This window comes from Meleagris gallopavo, chromosome 13 (genome assembly GCF_905368555.1).
Source record: "Meleagris gallopavo chromosome 13, MGAL_WU_HG_1.1, whole genome shotgun sequence".
Taxonomy (NCBI): domain Eukaryota; kingdom Metazoa; phylum Chordata; class Aves; order Galliformes; family Phasianidae; genus Meleagris; species Meleagris gallopavo.
In genome coordinates, this window is record NC_139416.1 from 8903493 (window position 1) to 8916625 (window position 13133).

At 35.2% G+C, this 13133-nt stretch overlaps 1 long non-coding RNA gene across 1 annotated transcript in view; it reads right to left on the reverse strand.

Annotated features, from left to right (window-relative positions):
• Window positions 1-3640, reverse strand: part of LOC146543482 (uncharacterized) — a 57519-nt gene extending 53879 nt beyond the window's left edge. Inside the window, exons 1-2 of the long non-coding RNA XR_014886111.1 lie at window positions 3315-3640; window positions 3-2585 (exon numbers count right to left, since the gene is read on the reverse strand). This is a non-coding gene — a long non-coding RNA (uncharacterized LOC146543482). The remainder of the gene's footprint in view (window positions 1-2; window positions 2586-3314) is intronic.
• Window positions 3641-13133: the final 9493 nt, after the last annotated feature.

Sequence of the window (13133 nt, forward strand, 5' to 3'; positions counted from 1 at the left end):
ACCTGTGATTTCAATCTCTGAGAATATTGTCACACTGATTTACCAGGAAGTGCTGTACATGAGCTGTTGCTGTTTACAGTAGGAGATTTCAAACAAAATATGTGACTCCTCTGACCACTAGAAATGAGTTGAGTCAGGTATCATTTACATTTTCTCTCACAGCTCTTTCCTGTAAAGGGTTTCAGTTAACCCAGACAGCCTGAACCACGTTATAAGGTTTCTATTCCAGCAGATCTCCTACTATCAAAATACTAAATCATACACTCTGATCACACAGCCTCGTATCGAAATTCATACAGAGGATTATCAGGGATTCTCCAATTAAAAAGATCCACTTTCAGGATTCTCTCCTTTCCATTTAACAGAATTTTTTTTCGTCCTTTATTTCTGAAGACGTAGACAAACATTTCAGCACACCAAATGCATGCAAAAATTATTAACTTAAAAATAGTAAATAGAAGACAAGGTGGTTGCTTAAACATTGCTGGATATTTGCTCAAAGATTTACTGAGTACACCTTGGGCTTATTTGCTTTTTCAGGTCTGAACACACCCAGCAGGGTCACAGTGAAGAAGCAGCCTTGTGAAAATTGAAAATCGTGCTACAGAACAGGCAGAAAATTCAGGTGCTGGAGTCAATAGAGCTGTTTAAGCAAAGGTCACTTTCAGAAGATCCCTGTATCATGATAGACTGGAAGAAAACATGTTTTAGTTCTGGTCTACATTTTCATTAGATCTATTCTTAAAACAGAAAAGTAAGAAGAAAAAAAAAAAAGGAAAGAAAGAAAAAAAGAGTAAAAGTAACTGAAAAAAAAGTCATGTTTCTTAACATCTTATGAAAAACAATCTTTTTTTCCCCTTTGTTCTGCTTAATGGAAAACTAACTTAAAGGATAAGGACAGAATGATCAAAAGGAAGAGGTCTCGAGACAACACTACAAAATCTCAGAAAGTTTTGTTTTCTTAAAAAAAACAAACAAAAAAAAAAAACCACCAACACACATTCAATATGCAGCATGGCTACTTTGTTGGTCAGCTGGACACATCTGAGATACTTACATTCTGTAAGATGGAGAGCTGATTCCAGTGTTTCAACCTATTTAAGATTTTTTAAGACTTAACTTTGTAAAAATACAAGCAATTAGGAAGGATTTTCAAGAAAAAAGATATTGCGTTAGTATGTGCCAAGAGATTAAAGAAGAAAATACATATGGAACACTGGAAACATCAATAATGTATCAACCACCATAGATTTCTATACAAAATCGGGTAAGAGAAAAAAAGAAAATAGAAGGTATAAACTTTTAAAAGATTTGTTTAAAAAACAATAGAACAGCCAAGTTATCTATGATTTACCTGAACATGAGTTCTCATTAAAAGAAAGGTAAATACCTCAGAATGCAGATGTATTCCATGCCATTCTCTTTATTACTTAATTTCCCAGGTATCTCAGCATGATCTAAATAAATTATACTGACAATACAACAATATAAATGATAAATCAACACCACAATTTTAGTGATATATAGCATGAAACGTAAATAATAACCAGGACTGCTAATTGGCTCACTACCTGGCAACAGATCAGTAAGTAAGCAATTTCACTGGTAATGCTTCAGCTGTGCACCACCCTAATCATTTAGCATTTCTAGCTATTCTAAGCTTTTTCTACTATTTTGTTTAAGAAACTGTACTGCATCATAAGAAATTATGCCTGAAAAAAAAGCCATGTTATAAAAAAACATATATATTTTTTAGTTGTTCATTGACAACATCTGAATATTACAAACCAACTCCTGTTACATCATGTGGCAGAAGCATTAGTCAATGCATTGTATGAAATATCAAATCAGAACATGTTTTACTTGGAAAGCTAAAACAGAATTGAAAAGTTGAAGCTATTTACCAGCCTAAGCAATTATCTATGTCTAGAAGAGTCCAGTCTTTGCTTCAGGGCTTTGTTTATTGTCCAAACACCAAAGATGAAAATAAAAGGTAAATCCTGCTTTCCACCAGAGGTTGAAGATCTCCTGATGTCTGATCCAGGAATAAGAACACTTATTTAACCCAGGAGGTGCTCACTGTTACAGAGCAGACATTTTCTTCTATCAAAGGATTCTAAGACCCAGGCCTGGTACCGCTCTGTGAGGCCATGTGAAGACTCTCACTCTTTCCTAATCTGTACTAAATTTCAGCCCCATGGTGGCAGATGTTGTTGAAGATAGGAAGGAGAATTCATAAAAGTCACAGCAGTATGTCATCTAGTTCAGCATCCTATTACCCATAACAAACAGACTTCATGGTTATTTTAAAGAGGAAGTCAAAATGACAAAACCCCAATAGGTCACTCACTGAAAAAATTATCATAGGATAAACAAAAGCTCTTATTTTCTTACTTACCTTCATTCTACCTATGAGAACTGCCAATATGCATGTTCCATTTACTTATGTTTTAGTCAGTAGATTGATTTAATCCTGCCATATTTTTCATTCCAAGGACCTAATTAATCAGTAAGTTCCATTCTGCAAAACCTCAACAACACCTCCTTACCAAATTTCAGTTTGTTGGCACACCTCATTGTTTGCACTATGGAACAAAGAGAAGAGAAAAATCAGATTAACCCTGAGTAAATCACTCATTTCATCTAAAATCTTACCCATATTTTCATTCAGTTAAAATGAGTTCTCTTATTTGCACTCTTTATTTGTATAGAAACTTCTCTATGTATCTGAATACTTTTGATTATTCCTGTATCTTTTCTGCTTATACCACACATTTGCAAGCAGGAAGGTAAGAATTCAAGTGTTTTCAATGCAAGAGGATATCACTGATAGGTATCACAATATTTGCAGTATTATTTTCCAACCCATTCTTTATTCATCCAACCATTTTGCTGCTACTAAGACCACCGCTGTGAAGTGAGCAGCCTTTTTTATTGAGCTGTCTGCAGTAATGATGATCATGGGGAAACCCCATCCCCAATGAAAGAAATGGCAAATCTCCCAGAGACTCCAGTAGGATCTGAATTTCACTGGAGGCTTTGCTATCAAGTAGTTATCATTAATTTACAATTCAATCAATGACTATGAACAGCACAAATAATTCTATACAATTTGCATTGCAGGGAATTTGTCAAAACTCTGTATATTTGCCTTTCTCCAGAATGCCTCCAAGAGTTCTATGGACTTCACTAATGAAAAATTGTTGTGCCTATATTTCTGTTTCTTTGTGCCCCTTACACTTCTTTTTTCTACCCTTTACATTACAAGTAGATCCAGCAAACATATTGAGTAAATGATTGTTAATTCTGTGTACCTGAAAGCCTCCTATTAACTTTTCATATGCCCAATCCAGGACTGTTCTCCATTCTTCTAATAGCATTATTATTTCTCGAAGCAGGCAAATGCATTTCATTAACTCATTTTTCTCATGCAGCTGTCAGTTCCTTCGTGAATGTAAACATTTCTAGCAACCTGAGAGACGTGGTTTATGATGATTTGCCCATTCTTACTTTCTGTGTTCACTTAGGAAAATCTTTAAATTATTGTTGCTTGTTTTTTAATCCAGATAATCTTTTTTCTTCCTGTTTCTGCTGAACCTAAATTCACAAACTGATGAACAGCTTCTACTCTAGAAATAGAATAAAGAACAAAAGAAAAAATTGACAGCTAGAAAGCTGAAGGTTACAGTCCTCATTGCATATCTACAAGTGCATCTCAGCAATTTATGATTCTGCTTATGGCACACTTACATATAGTATATTTAAATTAATTTGAAAATGCTGTGTGGTTGCAAAATTCTCTACCATCTGCCACTTATTTAACTGTCAATTTCAGAATTAAGCAATATAGGCAAGGGAGTTGAACATAATTTCTATTCCAAAATCTTACTAATATTCCAAAGCTTAGTAATATTACCCACAGGATTTCTTGATGGAAAATCGTGGAAGTCGGCATCGATGCGGCCACATTACCTTATGCCTTATGCTGAGCAGGTAGTTTTCAGGACATTAGGTATTAGTACATAAATCTGCAATGTATTGCATCAGAAGTATCTCCTTGCTTGCAAATAATTTGAGATTTTTAACATAGACCATAGATGCAGTGAACTACATAGACATACACTAACATGCATATTTCCAAAGTAAACAGGGAGCAGTGAGCCTTAGGTTGAGTTATTCAGTATGGATCTTACTCCATCTTTTTCATCCTATGGGGATTCTCTATTTCTTTAAGTCTACAATTTAATAAATCTACTAAAATAAACAAAACAGAAATTAATTAGGAATTAATATGGTCCAGGAATGTTTAAATTAAATAAGTACTTGTGTTTTAATAAATAGGAGCTTAGTATGTATAGTACTTTCTCTTCCAGTTTATACTTCCAGTTTCAAACTGCTGAGATGACAATTATAGCCAAATTCAAACTCTTAACAGCCACAAATTCAGGATGAAACACATCTCTGGTGTTCAAAATATCCTTTCCTGTGATGGCAATACAACACAATATCTGCCAAAGGTAAGGTCCTGTCTAGTGACACAGCAATAGCATAAGTTTATTATTATTATGAAACCTGATGTAATTATATTATTTAGAAGAAAAAAAAAATCAAAATTGAATTCATCAAATAAAAACAAGTAATGAAAAAGCACTATGAAGAATACTTTTTTTTCTTTAGAACATTAATATACTGAGATATCAATGTCTGCGCTATTTTAATTTCTCTATAAAATTAAAAATGTACATGGGGTGCTTTTTCTTTAAATGTCTTTTCCAGGGAGAATGAAATATATATATCTGGGGACAGAGCCATACCGCCTTGCTATAAATGGGTGGATGCAAGAAGAGCTGTCACATTATCCTTCGCTAATGAAGTAGCAAAGTTAACTCCCCCATTATTAAATCCATGCTTGTAGACACTAATATTCATGAACGTACACAATACCTAGTAGTATATATGTTCTCTGCTTTCAATGACAACAGGTTTATTTTGTTTAAAATTTTTAATTGAAGTCAAAACATTTTTGCTTTTGGTATAGGCTGGCAGCAAATAAAATGATCCTGATGAATGGCATAAAACTGTTAATTATGTTTTGTTTGCTCTATTGTTAGTGTATTGCTTGTGTGGTTAAAAATTAACTCTACGATCTTATTTAAAACAATACATGTGTCATTTCAGACATTCCTAAAAAGGATGCTTAGCAATAATAAATAGGTGTACTTGTCAAGAGAAATTTGCTAACAAAGTGAATTCAAGCATTTTAAATAGATAAAAGAAAGCAACGATGAATTACACCAGGATAATATTTTGTTCCATTTTTTTAAAAAATTAACATTCCTGTCTTGTTTTTATTCATTGATGAGTTTTAGATATGCAGATAAGGACAATAAATGTTTGATGATTATATGGGCATTCCTGAGTCTCTAGATAACCTTAAATATTTCAACGTCTGGAAGAAGTGTCAGGCTGTATCAGAGTGTCTGTACTATAAACACTAATAACATTGATACGTACTTCTTGAAGGATTTGAAAGTTAAACCGTCAAAGTTACTCTTAAGCAGGATGCACAACGGGGAACACATCAGCAGTCTCATCTCCACACACAACGATGCAACAGAAACAAATAGGATTTTTGAAGTCAAATGTGTAGCACATCCGTACACACATAAATCCACAAACAACTTAGATAAACGAACAGTCAGTCAAAATATATCATGCAGATGCCAATCTACATGGTTTCAAATATCCTAAACTTGACTGAACCATCTGAGATAACAGTTTTGAAAATCTGCCCTTCTGAACTAACTACTCTGCAGCTAGGTCGATGAGGTTCTCCATGAGTGCACGCATTTTCCTAGGGACAACGTACATTACAAATCTCATGATCTAAACAGAGATTAATACATTTGTCAGAAAATATGTATGCTTTATCAGCATGAATTTGCTCTAACATATACTCTGATTTCCCAAGACAGATGAAGTAACCTGAACAAAATCAGTGTTTTCCATGCTGTTTTCTGTGCTTTTTTTCCCCACTAGTTTAAAAATTTTATATAGGTTACATTTGCATCAAATATATTTGTTTTTCCTCTTGTGAAAATGCTTTTTTGTTGTTGTTGTTACTTAGAAACAAATTCACATTTAAGAAAAACCACTTTGCATTCAAAACCCACTTGAAAGAAACCAGAAGCGACCAAAAAGTCCCAGCATAGTCTCTGAAAAAGCAAAGCCCTAGCTACAGACAATGAAGAAAGACTAAAACAAGAACACAGCTGTAAAGCAGTCACCACCTCATGGAAAAGTTTCAGTGTGTTCCAAAGCTATTTTACAGCCTGTGGGTACTGCATGACCCTGTGACAACAGGGTGAGCCTAATGGTCATAATGGAGCTCACCAGAAGATTGAAAGTGTCAATACACAGCAGTGCTATCGCGACAAAGAGTGCATTTAAACATCTGTACTCTAATATAAAGGCTTGCCAGCACCGCAACTGCAATAAGGATGAGCAAAGCACACAGAGCCAATGTCTGGGCTGACAGTGCATCTACATGAATATGTAAGATTTGTTTGTTTAGGCACTGTCAGAAAGGCTGTCACAGAATGGAGCAGTGAGGGGACTTGGAGATACATTATGGGCATAAAATTTCTGATGCTTTTGTGAGGGAAGATACTGTATGAGAAGATTAGACTAGAATTGAATTTCCCCTAGGAAAACACAATCATTTATGCATAACTTCTAGTCCTAAAATTCTTAACAATATCCCTTTCAAGTCATTGGAAAACTCTAGCGTCCAATTTTGAATGTTAATGCACTCAGTACTAGAGATGGGACCACTTCCTGACAGGAGTCCTTCTATAATCAAAAACATTCCAGAATAGTCATTTTGAGGCTGCTAAAGATATGGAAGCAAGTGCAAAGCTCAAGACCTTCATGAAATGAAAGTGAAAGGAATGATATAGCACGAGCCTGTTGACTACAGAAAGAGCTGGATAATAAATAAGATTAGTCAAAGGCTTTCAAAGCATTGAAGATGAGGAAACAGCTAGCCACTATTAAGTAGCATACATCCTTAAGCACATGCCCAAAGTTTTGCAATCTGATCCTTTGTGTCACGACAGCAATCAGTGAACTCGGCTGCAATTCTGCAGGCATAAAGAGCACAGCCTGAATTTCATGAGTGACGTGACAGGTGGGCAAAAGATATTGGTAAAAGGAGTACGGTAAGAGGCAATATGGCAACGCTAGTAAAGTTTCTCCAGACCTCACTGCACACAGGCTCTTTAACAGGACAATACCTTTTCTGTAAATAACACACAAAAGCCCTCAGAAATTGCAGTCTGGGTTTTTTCTTTATTTCTTTCTCCTTTTCCTTTTTAATAGTATAACTTATTTCATCACTTTTTTGCAAAGCCTTAATAGCGTGTTATCATACTGTTTACACACGAAGACAGCACTGTGGCAAAACTTGTTATTGATCATGTTTTAAATTGTCTGAGGAATTCTCTGTAAGACTTATGAAAGAAGTTAGGTATCTTTTGTGCATAATATTCTTCTATTTTTCCACTTCATTTACTTTGCTCAATGAAATGTGTATACATTCAACCACACAACATTTTAGTACCTTTGAACTATTTTTAACAATCTTTTGATCCATATGTGGACATAGGAATGTTGGGAATGTAAAATATATACTATCTTAGACATCCGAGCATCTTAAATCAGCTAATAAGTTAAATATTTTGTACATTCTAGAACTGAGATTTGAAAAGATAAAAAGTATTTAAGTATTTCTGATCTGCCCAATCATCCCCTGAAGTATAAACAAGTCATTTCGCATATCTAAAAATTAAGCTGACAAAGTACACATCAGCAAATATGAAACGAAAATGTGAGGAAAATCAGAGAGCTTCCAATGAATAAATAAACAAACAAGCAAGCAAGTTGCTTGGATCCAGTAATGAGGCATTTTTACTGTGGCTTTTGTTTAGTCTTCTTGATCTCAACAAAATAATCTCACCCACAGGACATGAGAGTAATTTGTTTCAGATCTTAAGTCACACTTATGACTATGTTTGCATTCAAGCATATCTCTGAAGAGCTGGATTAAAAATTACCTGCCTGCTTTAGTCTTTTGTAAACATAACTGCATTATGATTTCTGGATACCCTGATGAGTTTGATCTAGACTACTGAAAGCAATTGTGCATATCAATAAAGAAATTTGATAAACCTCTGGAAAAAAATTATTAATGAAATTAATAATTAAATCTGCAGAAAAACATTTATAGGAAGGTATGCAAAGGTGTTATGAGTAAGAACGTGGTATTTTCTTATAAATACAATAGGTTTGCCAAAATAAATAACCCTGTGAGTTACTTACCTCATAATGTATTTAGTTATAATATTAAATGGATAAAGTACTTGATCATCTCCCAGGATAATAAAGCTGGTGGTATGGAGAAAAGCCTCCATGGGATTAAGAGAGAGTTAAAACATTTCAAATATGCAATTAAAGGCATTCTAGCATGCCTGTGATCTCTGCTCTGGTTTCCTGCTTACAGAGAAGGAAAACTGGCTCAGACCTCCTAGACTAAGACAAGAAGTATGCAAAATCGAGCAGTCTTTGTGCCAGCTCTTGCTAATCCTTTTCAGTATGGTTTGCTGCTAATTTGTCATGGCACATATTTGCCTTATGTCTAATTAGCATCAAATTGCAAACTGCTATTTGCTAACAATTTGTTGCATCAATCTGCTTGAAAATCTATAGTTTAAAACTGGATTGCAGCTTATTCTGTCTATCAAAACTCCATTTCATACACATCACAGAAAATTATTTCGCTCCAAAAGCATTGCAGTACTCTATTCTACAAAGAGGCTTACATTTAAAAAGAAAACCTTTACAGAGTGCTATTTTTTGTTCCTTTGTTTAATCCTCCATTAATATTTTGCCATAAATTGTTTACAAAAGGAATTAAATAAAGAACAGCATGTGCTTTGTTTTGAGTTAGATCTAGTTAAAATTGCATCACTCTTAGAGTAGAGACAGACAAAATTATCATCTGTACTCTAAGGGTATATAGGCAAGATTCTTGCAACCAGAATTTTTGACCTGAAACTGGACCTCTTCAAGAAAATTTCAGCCAAGGAGCTTGCCAGGTTTAGCAACTTGCTAATTTGGTCTGTTCAACACCTTACGGATATTTTAACAAATGAATAGCTAAAAATCTTTGTCACAAGCAAATATTGTTGCAAAGACATTCATCAATGAAACTGCAAATGATGGGGATCTTTCTGTTTTTAAGATTTACTCCCCTGCTATGCCTCATTATGAGCAGATGGAATACTCCTGCTGTATGCATTGCAGGGGATGGATAGAAATGTGTCAGTACAAGGCCTGGACTATGAAACTCGCTTGATAAGTAACACATGATGTTCTAAGCAGCCTCTTCTGCTATACCCCAAGGGCAACATGGGGTCATCAAATAAGCATGGCTACAATCTGCTCCACTGGAAGCAAAATTTCAGGCCACTGAAGATGATGCTTCATATTTAGACATTATGATGGATATAAGAAATGGATATAAAATGGCTTTTCCATACCACAAAACAATTTTGCAATTCTGAAAACATTTCATCAGGAAAGAGATGAACTTAATGTTAAGTTGAACTCTGCTCCCAGTGGTAAAACCTTCATAGACTCAATGAACATAGAGTGCCAGTAGTGTTTAAACAAGGGAATCAGAACTACTACTGAAGCAGTAGAGCTGGAGACTGGACTACCTGATCTCCCGGCATTCCTTCCCACCTGAATTATCATAAGGTCTGACATCTTACTTAATGAATATTCAGCAATGACTCATATTCAGATATTTTTCCTGTATTCTTCACTTTCTTTCTAATCAAAGAAAAGCAATACAAATGCTTATTGGTCAACACTTTCTCCAAACCACACTGAAGGGCTGAAGGAAAAAACTGCTATTAACTGATTAAAACAAAATGAAGAGTAAGTCTACCTATTTCCAGTAAGATCATGTGACAACTTCCTATTTGTATCACGAACAACAAACATATTAATCACATTTAAGGGGTAGTACTGCTTTTCTTCAGCAACTAGCTACATGTTTATTGGCTCAGTTACCTCTCACTATGAACTAGGGAAGAAAAAAAAAGAAAAATAGAAGAAAAAGAAACAGAATGTAACAGTGAAAATATCATAGCAAGCACATATCACTATAGACAACTGACATTAGCACAACTATGAGGAAGAGTCCCCACGATGGAAATAGGCTCCTGCCTTTTTATTGATCATACTAAAGCAACACTCATGTTGGACATAGCATGGTGAGGTTAAAATAATCACTGATTAAATATAATATTTAACATGTTGTACTGCTAATTACACTTATCTGCAAATATGTTGATTTCCAAAATTGTACAGGATTCTCACTCCTTATTAGATGCTAAGGTAGAAGCTCCATTCATTTCTCTCTGCTTCATGATGAAACAAATATAGCATAGATCAGTTCTGTGTGTAGAATTGGGAATGCAATTTGAGCAGCTTAGCACCTCTTAATCTTTCAGTCTGAAGGATAAAATTCAAGCTTTTTCTTCTTAGATGTAGGGAAACCGGTGCCCCCCAAATTGTCTGCAGATTTTATGGTTATAGAATTAGCAGTGTGTCCCCATCTATAGACAAAAAGCTATACCTGCTGCAAGATAATGCACCTTCAGTTTACGAAGTTTGGGAACATTTTTCTATCTTGATCACCTCCTAAACTGAGAGTGATTTGGTGTCATCAGAACCCAGGTATTCTACCATCATGCAGAAAGCAAGATCGTCTGTAATTTTCTAGTTTTCTTCTCCAGCACTGTTTTTTCACTTGTATATAAGTTCTTCAGGGTTCCTATAAGATAAAACCCAGAAGTTCCAGGTGCAGCTTATTTCTCACTGTAGAATAGCAAAGAAGCCAGACATTTTACATCTCTATAAAAATACAATGAAAAAAAACGGGGAAATCACATTTTTTCAGTCAATTAAACAGATTTAGAATAAATTTTTTGGTGTCAAAGAAAAAGAAGCATTTAAAAGTATGCATCATGGATATAATTAGACATAGCACATCTAGGTCAGCTGAAGAGGCAGGATTCATATACCAACACTTTATTCAAAACTTTTAAACAAAGCTGTTTTGATTGACAGCTCCCTAACTGTGACTTTTTACAGAACTGGTAAAACCATCCGAAATATACATTTTACATAGCTCTGAAAAGCAACCCTGCACCTCATTTGAGAAACTCCAAAGGCACTGGATATAAACAGGGGAATACTATATTCACCATTTATTAGTGGCAGCTCTGCTGGGTTTCCAGTTGAGATCTGTTGTGGGATTTCACTACTTGTTCTCATTAATAGTTATGGAGCCAGAGAGCAGGATTATCCATGAACAGATTGAGGTTAAGTCTAACACACTACACGAGAAAGTAGTGATATTATGAGTGCTTCTCAATTTTTTCCCAATTTCAGGTCTAAATGCCTGCACTTACCTCAGATTAAACAGGTTGGATCAAAAAAAAAAATCTTTTTGAAGTTATCATAACTACAGTTCACACACTTTCTGCCTTTAGTTTATTCATTTACTTATTCATTCTACATCACAAACCAGATAAGACTATTTCAACAACAGATTACATAAGAATTACTTTAATTTAGTAATTAAAGATAAATTAATTAAAGATATTTCCATTTAGTCATGCTGTGTTTGGCAGAACATGCTCTGAGGTTCCACTGTCATGATTCAGTTATTATAAAATCTCAGAAGCTATGTAACTAACACAACACTAATCTGTCCATTAAAAAGTATCTCCAAACGAACCTAAAGTATGAACTCTTTCTGCCAATAAGAGCTTGCAAAACAACCATGAGAGACTAATACGGCTGGTAATGCACAAACCAAGGTGTATCCTAAGTCCCAACACCAAACTCCCAAAACGCCATCACCACCATAAACTGTTTTCTGTTTAAGCAACCTAGAATTTAGAATTAAGCTTAACTCAGATGAGTGATTGACATTGTTCAACGTTCTCATAGCAATATTCTTGGAAATGTCAGGCATACAATATATGCATAAACCTCCTTACGCTTTAGTACAATGCTTGTAAAGTATTTTTTGCAATACATTAAATGGTTAACCTAAGTGAAGGATATATGTCTGCTGCCAGGTACCAGACTTCCTTTTTCTCAAACAAGCATGAAATTATCCATGCTCAGGTTCCCAGATTTAAACCATACTCATGGCTTACAATGGAGATTTTATACTTCCTACAATCTTCTTAAAGAAAAGTATTAGTTCTTAAAAAAAATGCCCAGTTAAGCAGCTTGAAAAAAAAAAACCTGGGAAATACTACAATGATGTATTAAGTTAAAATCGTTAATGAAAATAAGTTTGTTAATAGGAAAAAGAAAAAACCAAACATGGTTCATGGCAATGTGTAAGGCTCAAAGTGTTACTACAATTACTTTTCAGTTCCCAATCAAATAACATGCTATATTTGATATACAAGAGAGCCTATGTGTTTCTTTCCTAGTCCCCTCGAATGCTAAACAACAATATACTTAAACAGAAGGTACTTTGGCAATAACAACCCCAAGCAAAGCTTCAGGCTGGAGGCAGAGTAGCTGCAAGATTATGGAAGAAATGAACCTGAGGGTGTTGATCGACATTTGGTTAAACATGAGCCAGTAGTGTGCCCAGGTGGCCAAGAAGGCCAGTGACATCCTGGCTTCTATTAGAAATAGGGTTGTCAGCAGGGAAGTAATCATCCCTCTGTACTCAACACTGGTAAGGCAGCACCTTGAGTGCTGTGTTCAGTTTTGGGCCTCTTACTTAAAGAAAGACACTGAGGCACTATAATGTGTCCAGAGAAGAACAACAAAGCTGTGAAGGGACTGGAGCACAAGTCTTATGAGGAAAGGCTGAGGAAACTGGGATTGTTTAGTCTGAAACAGAGGAGGCTCAGTGGAGACCTCACTGCTCTCTACATCTACTTGAAAGGAGATGGTGGTGAGGTGGGAGTCAGCCTGTTCTCCCACATAACTAGCAATAGAACTGGAGGGAATGGCCTCAAGTTGCACGA